Here is a 21,051-nt window from a genome sequence, read left to right as displayed (position 1 = left end):
AAAATTATCTATATATTGTTTTTTGGGGGGGACAAACTAGGCTTTCTTTGGGTGGGACTTTTTTAGTAAGAATTATATTTATTTCATATGCATTTTAAAGATGGGAAAAAAAATCATTATTTATCAGTTTTCAGCCATTATAGTTTAAAAATAAAAAGTGCTGTATATAAAACCCACACATTTTATTTGCCCATTTGTTCTGGTTATTAAAACATTTAAATGGCATCTGTAGTACAATGTATGGTGGCAGTATTTTATTTAGAAATAATAGTATTGTTTTTTTCTTATACTATATCAATAATTGCAAGCCCTCATTTGCAAAAATAACAGTAATATAACCTCATGACATACATATTAAAAAGTCCCTAAGGTAAATATTTATGTTTTTTTTTAATGATGTCATTTCTTTATACAAATGCTATATTTTGGTAACTATGGGGTGGGGGAGTGAAAGGGTTACTAACTAATGGGAGATTTGTTTAAACATTTTAGTGTGAGTGTATTTTGACTTTCTGGCCTCAAGATGTCACCACACTTTATTCCTGTTGTGTATGTGTTTCTTTCTTTCACTTTGTAAATGAACTCGGGCATCTCACTGATGCCAGTATTCATTAATAACAGGCACTTTGGGAACACATGTTCCTATTCACTGATCAAGGACCTGCGGGATGTCGGCGGAGGTGAAAGTAAATTAACACAGACCCACATCTACGCCCCTGGTCTGCAAATGAAGTTTCCAGGGGTGTAAATATGTGCAGCAAAGGTCTGGAAGTGGTTGGAGACAGTTCTTAGAAATATGTAGATGATTAAACTGTCCATCATATAATTTCTGAAAATGGAAGGGGACAAGAGAAGAAACTCAGACATACTTCCCCACCCACAGCTTAGCAGCAAAACGGGTGATAGAGAACTGTGCCAGTCATGTGGCTATTCAAATTGAGACACACCTCCCAAAAATACTCCCTCATTTTTACCTGGGGAAGCAGGTATATCCTGCAAAATGCATTACAAGTGGAGTTAGTTTCTATTAAAGATTTTTTTTTCTGAAACGGAAGACCCACTGTGTCTTCTGCCCATAGGTAAGTCAACCAGTAACTCCTTTCTGAACAGTTTTTAGTGTATTTTATACTTGTTGGGGCCTCTGTGTTACCCATCGTTTCATTGATCATTGTCCACCCTTGGTGTTACCCCTTTGTCTGCTACTACAGAGAGCGAATGTTTCACACCTTTCACAACCCCAGATCAACAGGATCTAATAGCTTGACCACCCCCAGAGTCTAATTTAAAACCTTTAAACCTTTTGGAGCCAGAGCCTTCTGTCATGCTGCACCTACCCTTTGGAACGCCTTACCACACCCAATTAACTCAGCCCCAACACTGGAGGTGTTTAAATCACAACTCAAAAGCCACCTGTTTAGTCTGGCATTTATGATCACATAACTTTTTCCCCTGTAACGTATCGCAAACTGCAACTATGTACAGATCTGAGACAAGCTTATGCACTTTTGGGTCCTATGGGAGAAAAATACTCTACAAATGTTTTGTTGCTGTTAATTTCTTAACCCAAGTGGGGTGAGGTTTATTCTCCCCACTAACTCTGACAGTGGTTGCCTTTGAGGTGACCCTCATTTATGAGTATTACTCCATTTCATGCTATCTGAAATGCTTTCATTTATTTACATACTACAATATATTGGGCTCCTGACTTCCCTTTTTGTGTTTTTCTTCAAGACTCTGTAAAGTTGACGGGAAGTTTTGTATAATTAAAAAAATGATTGCTGGGCTGGGGCTTTAACTTTCCGTTACGGGTGATTCCTGGTCTAATAATAATTGCTTGACATTGGCCGTAAAATATGGTTGGTATTGTTTTATTTTTTCAATGGACAGAATATATTTATGAGCAGAGTGAAGAGTTTGGTGTACAATATATTTCAGTTTATAAAATAAACATTTGGAAGGTAAGAAAATCCTTAAACAGTAAAGATCCCCTGAGAGCCATTGTGGGGGTATGCTGTCCTCTTCTGTTTATGTATCTCTGTTTACCAGGATAAATATAGAAAAATGCCATAACATTCCACATCCAGTTTATTTGTTCCATGTGACAATGAGTGATGTTTCCATCTCCCTATTTGCGTCTGCTGCAGCACTAACGTTTTATGTTGGTACTATAAAGCAATGCGTGATGTTTGTATGACAAGGACATAACATCCAAGTATACCTCCAAGCAGAGATATTTGCTAAGAGCCCATTTACTTTATTTTTGTAATAGTTCTCTGGTCATTTCTGACAGCTGTAAATGTGAAGTGTGTTTTGCACACATTTTAATGTGATGCTTCTGGTGATGTTAGGCAACTGAACAGCAATATGTCTGTCTGAACTTCTACTATCAGTATACATTAGGATTCTCTATGATCTAACTCTGTAAAGCATCCTCACAATATCAGCATCTTAAGTGCAGCACTAACTAATGGAAAGCACAGTGCAATCTGTACAGAAAGCCAATATTCCACTGCCTGAAAAATGAGTAAGTAATTAACAGGAGCAAACCATACTCAATCACAGATGTCTGCTAAACTACTCATAACTTTCATAATCTCCCCATAAAACAAACACTTTATGATGTCAGAGGTTACTGATGGTAGACGTTGCTGACATCACGTTATTGTGATATTGGCCTCAATTCCCTAAGCTTATCTCCTGTCTTTAATAACTAGTGTTCTAGTGTTATCACCATGGTGATAAGGCAAGTAGTGAACTTAACTCTTCTGTCTTTAAGTTAAGGAGAGATCTCTTGTGAGAGATCGCGGAAAAGCCGCCACATGTGCTACTGAGCAGGCGGCTGATTCCGCGTCCAGTGCGGCGGTTTGCACGCGGAAGCGTGTGTTTGGTAGCAGGGCAGAATGCGGAAAAGCCGCCGCATGCAACAACAGTAAGGCGGCTGGTTCCGCATCCAGCGCGGTGGTTTGCACGCGGCAGCGTGTGTCTGGTGTGGCTGAGTCTGTTAGTGCACATAGACTTAGGAATACACGCGCGCGCGCTGAGAGGCAGAATTCTTATACTAAGCAGGAAGAGTCAGCTGACCACGCCGATCAGCTGACTCCTGAGAGGGATACTATTGGTTGAGCAATTAGGGGTGGTGCTGGAGAGCACTACTCCATATATAGTTCCTGCTGGTCACTTGCAAGTTGTCTGCCATTGCGATCACTACGTGGAAGCACTCAGACCTAGTCAGATCCTCAGTGTGTTTGAACCAGGTGACCTGGGAATACACACTTAGCCAGATTATTTGAATTGTATTCTGTTTATGCTTTAGCTAGTTCCAGGGTGTGGAGACCGAGGACCTCACATCCAGCTTAGGGAGCTGTGTTATCATCTGTGTTATACTTCAGACTAGTTCCAGGGTGCTGAGACTACGGACCTCGCACCCAGTCTAGGGAATACTGTATTATCATCTGTGTATTCTTCAGACTAGTTCCGGGGTGCTGAGACCAAGGACCTCGCACCCAGAATAGGCATTGTTTGATATATGTTAGGACTTATAGCTTTTCAGACTACTCCTCTGTCTTCTGATTCGGTACCTCGTATATCTGATATTCCATTGCCAGACCCTGCTTGACTTGGATACTGAATCAGCCTCCAGTCTTTGTACTTTATCTGTCAGTGTGTTGCCGACCCGGCGTGCCCGACCTCGAGAGCTATCTCTCCCCTTTAAAAGAGATAGTCTCCAAATCAGATAGTGACATCCATCTTAGGTGTCACTCACTCCTAGGTCCTTCCCGTCTCCAGCCTGACTCCTCCCCCCGGAGAGCCTCAGGCTGCTGGAAGGTTCCTGTTCTCCCAGAGCTGTGTCTCTATGTTGTATACCACCTGCTCAGCAGGTACATTACTCAAAGTATTACTGTTACACCAAACACTCACTTATCCATAGGTGTCCAGAGGTTAGCAATATATCTGATTATCGGTGATACTGCCGATCACCAATAATCAGATTCTCTCTACGTGCTGACACCAATCGTTACATCTCTAAAGTTAACATTTCAATCCTTAAAATAACTACAGAATTCTAAAGTTAAAGACAGGCTGTTAATTAATTGCGTGTGGAAATAACTACAGAGGAGTTTACTTTAGGACAAAAATGATAAGATAATTCTCTCACTGTGAAAACTTATCTCTACACCTGTATGCTGGGAATACAGGGGTCAAATCTGGTGCTCGATTCTGCGGCCGATTGTTTAGCCCGCACGATTCTCTTATCTTCCACTCGTTGTTGTTATCTTTTTTCAATTAACTTCAATGGTGAATCGAGCGGCAAAACAATCAAACAGTGATCGCACATGTCGGAAATTATCTATCTAACCATCTTAATGGCTCAGAATCGAGCCGTGTATTCCCAGCATAATAAGGAAAGTTCGATGTGTGGTGGTAAGTTTTCTCTTGCCTTATTCTCTCCAGCATGATCTTAGTGAATTGAGGCCATTGACTCATAGTGGCTCCCCTTATAGGTCTTCCTCTTGGGTCACTATAGAACATAAATTCAACTGGTGCTCCTTTTTTTTTTTTGTAATCCTTACTTAACAGACGCAACAGTATTTAAGTTGGATCCTTCCAAGGATTTCCCCCATGAGGTGATGTCAGATCTATCAGATTTTTACGACATAGTGTAAGTTACAGCAACATAGAAGAAAATTAATTGATAGTGCATTTTGCTCTGCCATTATTAGAATGAGTACAGGTATTTTCAATTTTAAAATGCAGAAATAGCATGGTCATCTCACATAAATAATATGAAGAAATTAAATCTGTTTCGTTTAGGGTTACTCCAAAGAATTTTCATGCAAGGTTTAATCAAGAAGTGGGCTATGGAGGCAATAGATGGAACTGTCAAGCATGAGTGATTGCAGATGTAGGTGCTGCATTCCAATGCTGTATGTCAGAGTGCTGGCAGGGTGGAAATGTAATGAGACAGTCCATACCCTCTAGAGTTCATTCATCCAAAAATATCATCTGTTTACCATGCCAGGCGTGTTTTGCCAACTGGCCAGCCCAGCATTACTGTAATGCTTCTTGCACAAGCCTTTCACTAATGAAACTTGAATAATCAGGAAGCAGAGCACTGGACAATAGATAATAATGTCACAGCTTACTGACTTTGCTGCTGTGTTCAGAACACTCTCACATCAAATCATCAGTATTTACATTATAGTAAACATTGCAAATGACAGCCCCTGAGTCCAGTTACCATTTGGGATGAGTACACAACTGAAGAAATGCTAAAAGTAAACATCACCTTTATAGAAAGCACACCTCTGATGCATTCTTCTACAAGCTAGTCACCTACAATGTTCCTATAAGTATTGCAAGGCAAATAATGAGTAATCTATAAATCGCTGGAAAATGTCATTTAGGCAGGATACAATTTATGATTTTCTAAAAATATGATCGCTGCATATTTAATGACTTTGAGGCCAGTTTTACACTTGACTTTTGCTTTGCGGTGCGATGCAATGCTCCTGCCGCATTCCACTTCAATGCAGAAAAAATGCCAATCATATGACCCAATCATATGCATAGCGCCCCCCCCCCCCCCCCCCATTCATTGAAGTATGCCACTGGGATTCCCTTCGGTCCATGCAAGCGCACTGCAACGGTCCACTCTCCAGTGTTTACACTTAGGGCGTGTACGCACAGCTGCACTTGCGCTGCATTTTTTAAATCGCATGAGATTTTTAAATCGCAAAGCCTTCATGAAAATAGAAAAAATGCATTGCACCAGTGTATACAGGTCTTCACCATTTTTATGATTTTTCAAAAGGCCCTGCGATTAAAAAAACACATGCAATTATAAAAGCGCAGCGCAAGTGCAGCTGTGTGTACAGGCCCTTACTACATCACCCATAGACTTCCTTTAACCCAAGCACTGTACATTAAGCGTGGTGCTTGCAGACACACTCTGCAGCCCTTGCATGGGATCGGATACTTCCAGCGCACTGAAACAGACTGCAATAGGTGTGAAAGCCTCCATAGCCTTTCATTGCTTTTGCGGCCACTTGCAGAAAAATAGGGTAACGCAATGCAGGTTTCATTTGCAAGTGTAAAATTAGCCTCAATAGTACTTCATTTGTTTTTGAGGTCTTAAGCGAATTTCTGATTGCAGTATCTTTCCATCTTAAATTTGGATAGCAGTTTTTTTTCCCTGTGTGATGTGCAAATGGTGTTATAATGCAAGTCAATGGGATTATTTGGGGATTAGATATATTGTCACGTAAATTAACTTCATTGGTATTCACAGGAAAATTACAAATCAGAATGTTTCATACAAAAGCATTTTTAAATCACATGTTATGACCTCACCTATGGCATCTTCTGTTTGTTACAGCTGCGCTGCAGCCAGGCAGTTCTGGGTTCCCTGCTTGTGTGCAGCTGCAGTGTTGCATGCATTGACAATGAGTATCATTTCCATCTGTAGTAATTGGTGAAGCTCCTAGTCCTGCCTGTCTGAATTTTACCATCACTGTTGTCGTGTTTGTCAGACACTGTTAGGCCTGAGAAACACACTGCAGCGCAATTCTGATCAGTCAGCACTGCGTTTGCGTTTTAACCTCTTCACCCCCAAGGTTTTTACCCTAACGGACCAGATAATTTTCACCTGTCAGTGCTCATCCCTTTTATTCGCCATTAACTTTATTACTAATTATCACAACAAAATGATCTATACCTTGTTTTTTTTTTGCCACAAATTACCCTATTTTTTAGACTATAAGATGAATTTTTCTCCACCAAATGTGGGGAGAAAAAGCGGGTGCGTTTTTTAGTTATGTGCCCCACAAGTCCTCTGTTGCATGTGGATCAGTAAACCACAGAGGCCGTCACAGCACAGGGCTCCACTAACCCTTCTGCAAAAACATCAGGCCATTCACCTCTGCCCGCATTGCTGGAGGGTCGGGAAGCACGTGGCATCAGGTTTTGCTGCCATACCGTGCAGTACTCGGAAGGCCGAAGCCATCGCAGCACAGGGCTCCACTCACCACCCCTTCTCCAAGCACTTTCCAAACATCTGCTATCGTGCTACCAGATTCCGCTGTCCTCCACGGCTGTCCACAGGTCAAGCATTGGTGAACATGAAGGGGGTGCGAATCGGAGAACTTTCCAGAAATCAGCAGTTGCAAAGTACGCTGAAACATGCCACAAGGGTGACATGACTTCTATTGTTTTCCAGGGAGTAGAAAAAGCCTTTTGTCCAGTGAGAGTTGGCAATCTTCAGGGGCTCCTCCTTAAACGGAAGGCATTCTGGATAAATTTAATGGGCACACGCACTCCAGATGGTCTCAATACTCGCTGGGACCTTAGTCTGATGTATGATTATTGAATGCAGACCTGTGCTTAGCCTTATTTGACTTTCCTGTTTTGCATGCGTTTGCATTTAATAGGTGCGCTCACTATTCGTGTTATGTTATTAATTATCTTCATACAATTGTCAGGTATTTTCTTAACACCAGTTCTTGCAATTTTACAACTTTTGTATAATACAATTTATTGCAAAACAGGTTTTTTTTAAAGAGTAACTGTGGTTTTATATTCACATTTTATACAAAATGTATCTGTCTCTTTAAAATTCTAGGTGGTTACTACCTCTGTCAGCATGGGGGATTTTTCCTTACCTACCTATAAATGTCTCAACTTTTTCTCAGGTTGTTTGTAACTATGACTAATGCTGAGAATACACAATACGTTTTTTGCATTCGATTCGGCGCGCAACCTATTAGCCATTCGATTTTCTGATCAATTCTCTTATCTTTCACTCGTTTTTCTTATCTTTTTTTCCATTGACGTCTATAAGAAATCGAGCGGAAACAAATTGAGCGGAAAATCGGACATGACGGAATTTTATCATCGAAGGCATCTATCGGAACCATTCTTACAAAAAAACTATTGTGTAATCCCAACATAAAGGCACATCTTGAGCCCAATACGCGTCAGTTTGATATTGTGGATGTTCATGTCCTGTGTGTCAATTTTTTGCAATAAAGACAACCAGTTTTATGCGCTCTACTGAAGTGTGCAGATCCCTTTCTCTTTGTTCTCTGTGAGAGACTGGACAGGAGATCGGGGGAAGCACATGTTATCAGTTTGCGCTGCCATACCCTGTGCCAGTACTCAGAGGCTGCCTAACTTCCTGGTTACTGTTGCCCTCTGCGTGACCTGACAGTGCACATTGGCCACTGAGGTCATGCAGTAAGAGGGCATCAATATCCAGGAAGTAGGGCAGCCTCTGAGTACTCGCGCAGGGTATGGCAGCGCAAACTGATAACACATGCTTTCCCGATATCCTGGCTAGTCTCTCACAGGCATCTGGCAGCACGTTAGCGAATGTTTGTAAATTGCTTGGAGAAGGGGTGACGAGTGGAGCCTTGTGTTGCGACGGCCTCAGGCTTCCGGGTACTGCACGGTATGGCAGCAAAATCTGATACCATGTGCTTCCCAATCCCCCAGCAATGCAGACAGTGGTGGATGGCCTGAGGTGTTTGCAGACGGGCTGGGGAGTGGAGCCCTGTGCTATGACTGAAAGGAAGATGATTGGCTGCAGGAGTGCAGAGGGGAGTCAGAGGAGAGCAGTGCTGACTAAATCAGGTGAGAATTTCCCTGCAGTTGTAGTGTAGTGTAGTGTAATGTAGCTGGGGGGAGGGGACAGCAGCATGGATTAGTGTAGTGTAGTGTATAGTAAAGTGTAATATACCTGGGGGGGGGGGCAGCAGGGGTTAGTGTAGCTTGGCAGGGTAGCTTAGATAGAGTAGCTTAGAGACAACTGGGGGGAAAAACGTCTACAACACGCCCCTGACCCGTAGATGCACCAGGTTTTATATATTTTTTTTCCTGATTTTTATCCTCTAAATCAGCGTTTTTCAACCACTGTGCCGCGGCACACTAGTGTGCCGCGGCATGTTGCCTGGTGTGCCGTACAGGTCTGGCCTCTCGCCAGACCTGTTCCTACTGTAGGGGCGCAGGAGGGGGGAAGCAGCGCTAGAAGGAGGGGCAGTGGAGGCAGCGGTGGGAAGGGGGGAAATATCCCCCCCCTCCCTCACCTGAGACCCCTCCTTCTGCCTCTCTCCCCCTCCATTTAGCGGTGGCAAGTGCGGGCTTGGCGGCGGGGAGGTGGCGGGGAGGCATGCGGAGAATTACTCACCACTTCCACGTTCCAAGCGCCGGCAGCGTCATGTCGTCAGATCTCCGCCTTCAATGCCGCCCACTGTGCTTCCTGATTAGCGGAAGCACAGTGGGCGGCATTGAAGGCGGAGATCTGTGACGACCTGACGCTGCTGGCGCTTGGAACGTGGAAGTGGTGAGTAATTCTGCGCATGTCTCTCTCCTCGCCGCCGACACCGCACTTGCCACCGCTAAATGGAGGGGGAGAGAGGCAGAAGGAGGGGTCCCAGGTGAGGGAGGAGGGGGATATTTCCCCCCTCCCCACCGCTGCCTCCACTGCCCCTCCTTCTAGCGCTGCTTCCCCCCTCCCTGGCATCTATACTGGGGGGAACTGTATTAGCTATACTGGGGGCAACTAAACTAGCTATACTGGGGGCAACAAAACTAGTTATACTGGGGGCAACTAAACTACCTACACTGGAGGCAACTAAACTAGCTATACTGGGGGCAACTATACTAGCTATACTGGGCACTATACTGGGGCACTACCTACCTATACTGGGCACTATGCTAGCTATACTGGGCACTATACTAGCTATACTGGGCACCATGCTAGCTATACTGGGCACCATGCTAGCTATTTGGGCACTATACTAGCTATCTGGGCAGTATACTAGCTATACTGGGCACTATACTAGCTATACTGGGCACTATACTGGCTATACTGGAGCACTACCTACCCATACTGAGCATTATACAGGGGCACTACCTATCCATACTGGGACTATACTAGCTATACTGGGGCACTATACTGGGGTAACTTTACTAACCATACTAACCATACTGGGGCAACTAAACTCCCTATACTGGGGCAACTATGCTAGCTATGCAGCCGCACCCCAGCCCCCCCCCCCCCCCATAGCCTACTGCGAACGGCACTGTCCACTAGGTCGCGCAAACACCCGTGCCCCGCCGTTCCCCGGAGAAAAATATGGTCAGAAAGTGTTCCCCGGGCCGGAAAAGGTTGGGAACCACTGCTCTAAATCTAGGTGCATCTTATAGTCCAAAAAATACGGTAGGCTTTTTGTGGATGATACTTTTTAGTAATTATACCTAAAAATACGGTAGGCTTTTTGTGGATGATACTTTTTAGTAATTACTTTATTTTCTATGCATTTTATAGGAAACAAAAACAAGGAAAAAATGAAAAAATACACTATTTTTCCAATTCCATCCCCTATAATTTTAATTATTGTTTTTTTGTGTCCGGTCCATAATTACAAGCCCTTACGTACTACAATAACAGTAATATACCCTCATGACATAAATATAAAAAAAAGAAGAGTCCTTAAGGCAACTATTTACCATATGTTCCGCCGTATAAGATGCTCTGAAATATAAGACGCACCTAGGTTTAAAGAAAAGAACAGGGAAAAATATATATACTAAACCTGGTGCATCCATGTTCTAGGCGCATATTGTACATGTTCTCCCCCAAATGGTATCCTTCTGTGTGCCCCATGTCTCCCCATGTGTCCTCCTGTGTGCCCCATGTCTCCCCATGTGTCCTCCTGTGTGCCCCAGGTCTCTCCATGTGTCCTGAATGCTCCTGTGTGCTACATTTCTCACCCATGTGTGCTCCTGTGTCCTCCTGTGTGCCTCATGTCTCCCCATGTGTCCTCCTGTGTGCCCCACATCTCCCCATGTGTCCTGTGTGCTCCTGTGTGCCACATTTCTCACCCATGTGTGCTCCTGTGTCCTCCTGTGTGCCTCATGTCTCCCCATGTGTCCTCCTGTGTGCCCTATGTCTCCCCATGTGTCCTCCTGTGTGCCCCATGTCTCCCCATGTGTCCTCCTGTGTACCCCATGTCTCCCCATGTGTCCTCCTGTGTGCCACATGTCTCCCCATGTGTCCTCCTGTGTGCCCCATGTCTCCCCATGTGTCCTGTGTGCTCCTGTGTGCCACATTTCTCACCCATGTGTGCTCCTGTGTCCTCCTGTGTGCCTCATGTCTCCCCCATGTGTCCTCCTGTGTGGCCCATGTCTCCTATGCATCCCGCTGTGTCCTCCTGTGTGGCTTATAATGTTCACTGGGTTATGAAGGGCACACCATCAGTCAAATCGATCGGGTGCTTGACACTGAGATATAGGCATTTGTATCTCCAGATAAGACATTGAACAAATGTGTCAGCACACCAGTATTTCCATAGTTCACGCTCTTTTATTGAGCCATGCGTTCCCACCAAAGGAAAAAGCCGACAATTGTTTCGGGGCCACACAGGGTCCCCCTTCTTCAAGGCGCGTGGTTACAAAATGCATACAAGTTCAACAAACATTATGTAGTAACATAATCCCTACTCACCCCACCCACAGTGAAATCAATCAGTGATGTCATCTCCATTTGTTTACATAACAAACATGCCCCAATGTTCTTTCTCCTTTGCAATCTAGGTGCTTATCCAATTGATAATATTATTCAGTGCGCGCAACGCTACTGTACCTATTGTTTAATACCTGTTGGAAGATCCACCGGTCACATCCTGTGTTGAATGTGTGGATAATTGTCCCAGCGATTTGAATGCTGGTGGTAATGGCCAGCCGTTGTATACAGCTGTAATAGGTTCATTCGCCGCTCACAGCGCCGTACAGTGCCGCCCCTCAATTCCTATTGGCAGAGGGGAAAGGGCCAATAAGGGCGATCTCGCACGTGACAGGCGTACTTCCGCAAGTCACTTGGCTCCGCCCCTCGCGTCATGCCTGCGAACAAATAGCAACAAATAACATAGCGGCTGCGTGATTAGATACACACGCATGACGAATGCAGGCGGAGCTTCGCCTTCCGTCTTGCCCCGGGGGAGGACATAGCGTCTACGTAGGCCTGCGCCTGTTCGCAGGCATGACGCGAGGGGCGGAGCCAAGTGACTTGCGGAAGTACGCCTGGCACGAGCGAGATCGCCCTTATTGGCCCTTTCCCCTCTGCCAATAGGAATTGAGGGGCGGCACTGTACGGCGCTGTGAGCGGCGAATGAACCTATTACAGCTGTATACAACGGCTGGCCATTACCACCAGCATTCAAATCGCTGGGACAATTATCCACACATTCAACACAGGATGTGACCGGTGGATCTTCCAACAGGTATTAAACAATAGGTACAGTAGCGTTGCGCGCACTGAATAATATTATCAATTGGATAAGCACCTAGATTGCAAAGGAGAAAGAACATTGGGGCATGTTTGTTATGTAAACAAATGGAGATGACATCACTGATTGATTTCACTGTGGGTGGGGTGAGTAGGGATTATGTTACTACATAATGTTTGTTGAACTTGTATGCATTTTGTAACCACGCGCCTTGAAGAAGGGGGACCCTGTGTGGCCCCGAAACAATTGTCGGCTTTTTCCTTTGGTGGGAACGCATGGCTCAATAAAAGAGCGTGAACTATGGAAATACTGGTGTGCTGACACATTTGTTCAATCTCCTGTGTGGCTTATGTCTCCCCCTGTGTCCTCCTGTGTGGCTTATGTCTCCTCCATGTGTCCTCCTGAGTGGCTTATGTCTCCCCCATGTGTCCTTCTGTGTGGCTTATGTCTCCCCCTGTGTCCTGCTGTGTGGCTTATGTCTCCCCCATGTGTCCTCCTGTGTGGCTTATGTCTCCCCCTCTGCCCTCTTATGTGTGGGGGGGGAGAGGAGGCAAGCGCGGAGAGCAGGCACACAGACAGGGATTCCCTGACATAGCGGCAGGTCGGCAGTTGGCATCGGCAGGCGTTCGTAAGTTGGGGATTCCCTCTCTTTGCCCCATTTTTGTGGGAGAAAAAGTGTGTCTTATAGGGCAAAAAATACAGTATATGGCAGGTGAATGGCCTCCGAGCAGTTAATAGCAAAGCCCCCGTACACGCTAGAAACACCACATTTGCAGGGTATGTTAAGGACAGTGGGAACAAGAAGAAAAAACATTTTTCAAAAAGTTTTATAGTTTTTGAGAAAATTGATTTTAAGGTTCTTGGGCTAAGTGTGGGAAATGTTTTAATGGCCGCCGACTTTAGCGCTTAATAGCAAAGCCCCCGTGCTAGAAATTTTTCAAAAAGACCTTATAGTTTTTGAGAAAATCAATGTTAAAGTTACAGGAAAAAAGTAGCAAAGTATAAATGCAGTGAAATGACAGAAAATGTATCAACGTGCATATGAATGTATTTATTTATTTTCTTTTGTTGAGAGTGTGGGAAGTATATAAAAAAATAACCCCTCCTCCCGAGCCTCTTTATCCCCTTTTTCCCTATGCAGGCTGGAATAGCCAGAATGTGGAGCCCCAGCCGCGTGGGGCTTCGCACCCTGAGCTATACCAGCCCACATGGTCCATGGTATGGGGGGGGCTCTGGGTGGGAGGGGTGGCCAAGCCTCCCCTTCTCCCTCAGAGCCCTTGTCCAATTCACCTCCACCACCTCTTACCCACTTCCGGTGCCCCAGGAGGAGGTGGGGCCGACGACTCCTGGGGGGATTTCATGGTGGCATCTGAGAGTCCCCATGGGCACCAGGTGGACAACCAGATACCAGCTCGCACCCCAGGAGAAATGAGTATAGGAGTACAAAGTACCCCATTTCCACAAAGAGTGGAATGAAATAAAAACATAACCACACAAAAAATCCATTAATGTTCTTAATTAACCATAAATTCTTACCTGTACCTTTAAAAAAAGGTTCCCACCAGAACTAGTTCCCACAGGAGGATCCCCATTGATATGTTAAGGAACCATTGGAAAGCCCTGGAGGGAAATTCAAAGATGCTTTCCTCTAAGCTTTGTATAACTGAGAGCTCCGTCCTGTGCGGTTGGAGGCTCCACCATGAGCTCCCACTATCCTCCCCACCTGCCCACACCTATCACCCCATGCATGCTGGCACCTAGTGCACCCATGGGTGCATTAGGTGCCAGCATGGGTGGGGGTGATAGGTGTGGGGGGCGGGGAGGATAGCCTGAGCCCGCAGTGTAGCCTCCTAGGACAGGGCTCTCAGCTATACAGTATAGCTAAGCGATGTGGTGAGGAGCGTCTTGTGTGGCGCAGGCCAGCAGAGATCTTCAATCAACTCAATGAGAGGATATTGGCATGGGGCTTTTCTGAGGATATTGGTGTTGGAACATTGGTACAGGTAAGTATTTTTTTAAACAATTTTTATTTGGTTTTCACAGAACATAAAACCTTGATCAAAGACCACAGGCTGATATTCAAAAACAGAAGCAAAATATTAGTTTCATGTACATAAAACCTCCCCTACCCACCTCCCACCTCCCTCCAAGACCCTCCCCGAATTACACTGTGCCACACTTAACTAATTTCAACTGCAACTAAAAAAAGTAGAAAACCATTCAAAATGTTCTCCTGACCTTGAGCTTTCCCAGGGTGCCCCCAATTTCCTCCAAACAATACCAAGAAGTTAGCGTAAAGTCGCTCATCAAAGCATTAATTTGTTGAGGAGTATATTGCTGCAGAATGAAGCTCCTCCATGTAGAAGGTCTTTGTTCTCAGTTCCTTGGTCTGGAGAGTGATCAGCCTTTCCATGTTAAAAACATTCAGAAGTTCTTGTTGCAACACTGAGATATCCGGGGTAGTAGGCTCCAGCCACTCCAGCCATTGCTATCAATATAATGTGGTATAATGCTGAGGGGACACCTTGGTTATTATCAGTGTTCAACAAATTGAACAGCAGAAGCAATCTCAATTGAGTCAAACTTTTTAGACAACTTATTTGCATATCTGATCACCTTATCCCAGAAGACCTGAATCTTAGGACAAGCCCACATACAAATAGCATTTCTTACTTTACATTTAGGACACCGTGGGTTATAGCCTAGAAGTAACACTCTGTATTTGATATTAAAAGCATATTTGCCTCTATGGATGAGCATTAAATGGGATGATTTCCCCATTCATCTTCAATCACTTTTCTGACCATCATATTACCTTCCAAAATACGTGCACCCACTCCCTATATATATATATATATATATTATATATATATATATATATATATATATATATATATATATATTTCCCACAGTCTGAACATATATTTTATTAAAAAAATATATAAATACATTTATATACATGTTAATACTTTTTCTGTCATTTTACTGCTTTTACCTCCTTTTTTCTTCTAACTTCAACATTGATTTTCTCCAAAAAAAATTGTTCCTCTTGTTCCCACTGTCCTTTTTAACATACCATGCAAATTTGGTGTTTCTAGCATGTTTGAGGGCTTTGCTATTAAAGGGAACCTTAACTGGCGAGGAAAAATAAATTCACTTACCTGGGGGCTTTCCCAAGCCTCCTGCAGCCGTCCGGTGCCCGCGCCGGTCCTTCGGTGCCCTCCGGTCTCCCTCCGCCGCTAAGTTTCGTTTTCGGACGACTGCCAGTCGTCCTCTGGCCACTTCCGCATTCCTCGTCGTAAACTGCAGTAAAGCGCGTCCGCATGACGCGTTTGGCGTCATGCACATGACACGTTTGGCGTCATGCGGACGCGCTTTACTGCAGTTTACGACGAGGAATGCGGAAGAGGCCCGAGGACGACTGGCAGTCGTCCGAAAACGAAACTTAGCGGCGGAGGGAGACCAGAGGGCACCGAAGGACCGGCAGGACCGGCGCGGGCACCGGACGGCTGCAGGAGGCTTGGGAAAGCCCCCAGGTAAGTGAATTAATTTTTCCTCCCCAGTTAAGGTTCCCTTTAACCGCTAAATTAAAACATTAAAACAGCCATTAAAACATTTCCCACACTCAGCCCAAGAACTTTAAAATCGATTTTCTCAAAAACGTTAAAGTCTTTTTGAAAAAAATGTTTCCGTCTTGTTCCCACTGTCCTCCCTAAAGGCTCATACACACATCAGACCATAGTCTTTGGAAAATGAAAGATCACAGACCAATTTTACCCCCTTCCATGTAGTATGAGACTCATACCTACACAGTCTATTCTATGGAGCTGAACTCCCCATCAGACAGAAATCTTTGCAAGATGCTGCACACACAGATGCTGTACAGACACAAAAGATCAGTATCTGCAAAACATCTGTTCCTGCAGAAGATCCGTTCCTGCAAAATGCATTCATAGTCTATGAGATCTGCAGATCATCATACACACCTTGTTCAACAGACATTCATCTGCAGATCAGATCCACCAGGATGGATTTTCAGATCTGCAGATGATTGTCTGATTTGCAGATGAATGTCAGTTAAACAAGGTGTGTATGATGATCTGCAGATCTCATAGACTATGCATGCAATTTGCAGGAACGGATCTTTGGCAGGAAGAGATCTTTTGCAGATACTGATCTTTTGTGTCTGTACAGCATCTGTGTGTACAGCATCTTGCAAAGATTTTTTTCTGATGGGGAGTTCAGCTCCATAGAATAGACTGTGTAGAGTATGGCTCTCATACTACATGAAGGGTGGTAAGATTGGTCTGTGATCTTTCATTTTCCAAAGACTATAGTCTGATGTGTGTATGAGCCTTAACATACCAAATGTGGTGTTTCTAGCATGTACAGGGGCTTTTCTATTAACTGCTAAAGGCCTCTTGCACACTGCAAGTGATTCCGATTCAGATTCCGCTTTTTAATCAGTTTTTACATCCGATTCAGATTCCAAATGCAGTGTGCAGGGAGCAAACTGCAAACCGGAATCTGAATCGGATGTAAAAACTGATTAAAAAGCGGAATCTGAATCGGAATCACTTGCAGTGTGCAAGAGGCCAAAGTCGGTAATGTTTTTTTTTTTTAACAAATCAGTTTTTATTTTTGAAAAAACAAAGTCGGTAATGTTAATGTAAAACATTTGAACACAAATTCGAATTCGGCAAACAGTTCTGGCCATCTCTAGTCCTTCACAGTAGGAATGTTGGAATACTACCTCTCGTTGGTAATTTTTGGAAGGCATATTCAGTTTACACCTTGTGTGCAATAATCAAAGATATCCATAAAATATTAAGGGACATCATCAGAGTGGCTTATGTTGTTAAAGTGTTATTGTACTGTACTTAGATTTGCTTAACGTCTTAAAATGGGTATTGGTTATTAAAGCAACATACTTGCATTATCGATTTTATTTCCATTTTTAATACTAGTATGTCACCACCAGTATTTGAAGTATAAGCTTTAACTCTGTAGTTAACTAGCTGATTCTGCTAAAATAAATCTACAGTGAGCAACTACCATGTTTAGGCTGTAGGTCATTTCATTTTAGTACAAAGTGTACCATATATATCAGCATACAAGACACCCTTTTTCTCCCTTAGAATGGGAAGCAAAAGTCACTGCACCTTATATGCGAAATACAGCGAGTACCCAAATTACGAATGCCCGCTGCAATGGCAGGGACTTCCTGTATTGTCTCCATGTCTCCTCCACTCCCCCCTTGTGTCCACCTCCACTTCCCCTGAATAAATGAAAGCAACGGCAGCAGGGTTCACCTAATCCATCAGAGCCTGCGGCGATCAGAGTCCTCTCCTCTTCCTCACTGTTCCCCTAGTGGCGACTGCGCTTACACACTTTGTGCATATCAGATCTGTTGTTATACTGCGCTTACACACTGTGAGCATATCAGATCTGTCATTGTACTGAACCTGTATTACGTATAGGCAAGAGGTTAAACATTTCCAAGACAATTGCTAATTTTGAACAGTTGTTCATAAAAATGACTGGGCAGCAAGATATCTCTTTGGACATCATCCTATATTTCTTGTAAGTAAGTACGGACCTTTAGTTTCTCATGAGAAACACTGCTAGCAGCTGAAAAGCTGTCTTCTATATGGTAATACTAAATTAGATCATTTTAGTGCAGCTTAGCACATATGCAATATTTATGTACAAAATGGTGTGCAAGATTATAGCAAAATGTATCTCATATGTGTTTAATGTTAGTAAATCAAGATATAACACAACTGCAACAAATACCTAATAGGCAAGCAGACAGTAAAGGCACTAAAAACATTTGTAGCATGAGGCACAAGGTGAACAGCTCATGTTTTGTGCCTACAAGCCAAGGTGAGATGTATTAGACAGGATTCATGCACTAGGAACATGGCCTTATACCTCATCTCCCTGATTGTTACTGTTATTTCAGCTAGTTCCTCACAGCCATGTTATTCGTTTGGAATCACATGCAGCAAAGCTGTAGTTGTCAGTTGGCAAGGGGCATATTGGCACTTCATACCTCTTATCCTCAGGACAGAAGCCTTTTGGCAGTAACCAGACATACTAAAGCCTCTTTCCTTTATCCATATTCATCTTTCAGCTCTTCTCCCTGTAGACATACTAGCAGCTGGAGCCAGAGGGAGCAGAAGGTTTGCTCATCTGTATATTATCATTGGATAACTGACCACACAATCCAGCCTGGACATATAGTGCGCAGTCATTGAACATAAACTTCGTTCAGCACTGATGCAAGTATGCGGTGAACTTCATACATTTGCTCCTCTAAACATTTTATTATCCGCTGTCTCTCCTTAACATTTTCTTTCTTCATCAGTGTAATACAGTTTCACTTCAATGCTTACATACTGAAAAGTACTGTACTATAAATAAGGTGGTAACTTAGCGCATCAGGACCTTGATATCTGCTGCCTTAAATATAAGATCCTTCACATTCTGTAGAGCTTTAAAGAAGCGAGCTGAAGTGAGCCAAAAAGTCAAAATGTGATAATTTTCTCAGTAGAGGGATGCTGTTATATAGTGCAGAGGCTTCCTGGAATCCCATGGTGACCATCTTTCCAGCGGTGGAACTCTCTAAACATATTCAACAAGAGTTTGTGGAATGTATTCTCTTGGCTGCCCTTCCATCTGTGTACTGGGCCTGCACGAGTGTGGTCCGCACAGGCCCAGTAGCATGAAGCCACTCATACACAGTTATTTACTTCATGCATACACAATTTCATGGTACTGCGCATGCGGCGACCATACTCAGGCAGGTGCAGTGCAGCCGCACTCGTAAAGTGATGGGAGTGAGGCCATATAGAGGAAAAAGGACCCGAGCACCAGCAGCAGGCACCAGGCAGCTCTGCCATAAATACCTAAATATAACATATTTTGTCCTCAAGGTATGCTTTAAATATATATGTCAAAACAAAACAGAATAATGTATATTATGCTTTAAAAATATTTAAAGGTGTCAATACTTTAAAACAATGTTTTGTATATAATGGTTCTCTATTTGTATGTTCATGAGTCAGACATGTTGTCTGCATGTAGAGGCTCTGGTTCGTGACTGTGTATTAATGTGGCCATACACTAATAGATGGCAGCCAGATTCAACCATCCGAAGGGATCGAAGAGTGTTGGCAACAGACTTCACACTCATCTGTCAGCTGCCAATAAATGGGTGGTGCCTACAGGACACTTCCTGGTATGCTAAAGAAAATATTTGATCAGCGTTCTAAATATGCGGCAAAACTGTTAGGGCTCTGCAGTACAGAGAAGGAGACAGAAAAGATACGGAAGTGCAAGTAGCAAGGGGCATAGTGAGCAGTAAGATCTTCCTCCAATGTCCTATAAATTTAGGGCTGGTTCACATGGTTGTCTGGGCAGTGGTAAGTGATGGGCGCGGCGCCCATCGTTTAAGCGCTACCCATTCAAATCAGTGAACAGCACTTGGTACCATTGCTTCCTGTCATTTCTGCAAAAGTTGCCTTCTGATTCTGATTTTTCCCGTTGGTTCCTTTTTTTCTTGACACAACCTGCAGCATCCAGGAGTGGCAACTGCTGCTCTTTGTTGTCCCCATGGGGGGTCCAAAACGCAACGTATGGAGCAAATGACAGGCAGCTCCACCAAAGGTAGCCAAATGCTTTTCTGCACACTTATGGAAAAAGCATTTGACCGAGATGCTGGGTGGCTGCAGGATGCTAGTTCAGACGCCCCTCTAAACCAGCCCTTAGTTATCATTTTTATTTGTATTTAAAGCTGTAAAATTGTGCTTACTCTTGTTGGATCGACAGCACAAGAACTTAATATGGTCCCTCTAATGGTGGCCATACACGATTCAATTTGTTTGTTTGTTTTCCTGGGGGGGAAAGGGGGTGTTTGGAAAAATCCAATTCTTTTTTCCACTTCGAATTATTTAAAAATGTTACCAATAGGCCATACACATATGACCGATTATTACGTAAATCTTAAAAAAAGGATCTAAAAAACAGTACATTTTCTTGATTTCATCTAATCAGATATTTATCAAAATGTTGGAAAAGGTGATTGATTTGGTTGAATCATTGTGGCTGCACACGCTACAATAAAATGTTAAATCAACAATTGGTTTCTCAGAAAAATATAAAGTGAAAAATGTGATTAAAGTACCTGAAGTCGACCGGGAGTGGTGGAAAATTCTGATTTAGTGTAGGATAGATTGTCAATTGATTTATAAACTCAAGCAATGTTATCGGACTTTTGAACAATCTTTGTTCATAATTAGGAAAAATTAAAACACCTGTGTGCATTGGATTCATTGGTCAAATATTTCAAACGTTACAATCAATCTGAAAAATCGAGAAGATTGTAAAAAACATATATGGTATGTGGCCACTTTTAGAGGTACACAGGCAGCAATAACAAAAAATTTTTTTTAACTGAGTGGGAAAAATAGAATTGTAGTTACTCTGAGGTACAGATTGCCCAGCAAGCTCATGGTGAACCAGAACTCCTAGGAGTGTGTAAGGGGCTATAAAGGTCTTAAAAGTCCTCTTACTAAAATGCTATGCAAAACAGGAATTTGCCTATTTAAAACAGAAGGTATTTGCAATTACTCAGGTTAGAATGAGCATATGAGGTCTCCTACAGTGCATAACTGCTGCATATGCATATCATCCCTTTGTTTTCCCTGAAAGCTAAATACACCGTACTCTGTGTCCCTGTGAAGACAGTTTTTCAAATCCTGTC

The 21,051-nt window shown here is 43.5% G+C and overlaps 1 protein-coding gene across 2 annotated transcripts in view; it reads left to right on the top strand.

The window, feature by feature from the left end:
• AIG1 (androgen induced 1) overlaps positions 1-21,051 on the top strand; it is a 294,614-nt gene that overhangs the window by 243,241 nt on the left and 30,322 nt on the right. The gene's annotated exons all lie outside the window — the stretch shown is intronic.

The sequence above is a fragment of the Hyperolius riggenbachi genome, chromosome 4, assembly GCF_040937935.1.
Source record: "Hyperolius riggenbachi isolate aHypRig1 chromosome 4, aHypRig1.pri, whole genome shotgun sequence".
Lineage (NCBI taxonomy): Eukaryota > Metazoa > Chordata > Amphibia > Anura > Hyperoliidae > Hyperolius > Hyperolius riggenbachi.
The sequence above is the reverse complement of the archived record's forward strand: the minus strand, read 5'-3'. Positions and strand labels throughout refer to the sequence as shown.